At 36.7% G+C, this 499-nt stretch overlaps 1 non-coding gene across 1 annotated transcript; it reads right to left on the bottom strand.

Moving 5' to 3' along the window:
- Positions 1-187: 187 nt before the first annotated feature.
- On the bottom strand, positions 188-294 carry LOC115029521. The gene has a single exon (XR_003835082.1). It is a non-coding gene; the product is annotated as a U6 spliceosomal RNA (small nuclear RNA).
- Between the last annotated feature and the right edge of the window lie 205 nt (positions 295-499).

Genomic DNA, 499 nt, shown 5'->3' on the forward strand with positions numbered 1-499 from the left:
AAATGCTTTCATTGCGTCCCATAAGTTTGGGTATGTTGTGGCTTCATTTTCATTGAACTCTAAAAAGTCCTTAATTTCTTTCTTTATTCCTTCCTTGACCAAGGTATCATTGAGAAGAGTGTTGTTCAGTTTCCACGTGACGGTTGGCTTTCTATTATTTATTTTGTTATTGAAGATCAGCCTTAGTAAAAATATGGAACGCTTCACGAATTTGCGTGTCATCCTTGCGTAGGGGCCATGCTAATCTTCTCTGTATCGTTCCAATTTTAGTATATGTGCTGCCGAAGCGAGCACCAAAGTTTCTTTTATGAATGTGTGTGACCTTGCATTTGGAGCATACTTGTTCAGAATTGAGAGTTCATCTTGGTAGATTTTACCTTTGATGAGTATGAAATGTCCCTCCTTATCTTTTTTGATAACTTTAGGTTGAAAGTCAATTTTATTCAACATGAGAATGGCTACTCCAGCTTGTTTCTTTGTACCATTTGCTTGGAAAATT

This window comes from Mus caroli, chromosome 15, assembly GCF_900094665.2.
Source record: "Mus caroli chromosome 15, CAROLI_EIJ_v1.1, whole genome shotgun sequence".
In the NCBI taxonomy this organism is placed as follows: Eukaryota; Metazoa; Chordata; class Mammalia; order Rodentia; family Muridae; genus Mus; species Mus caroli.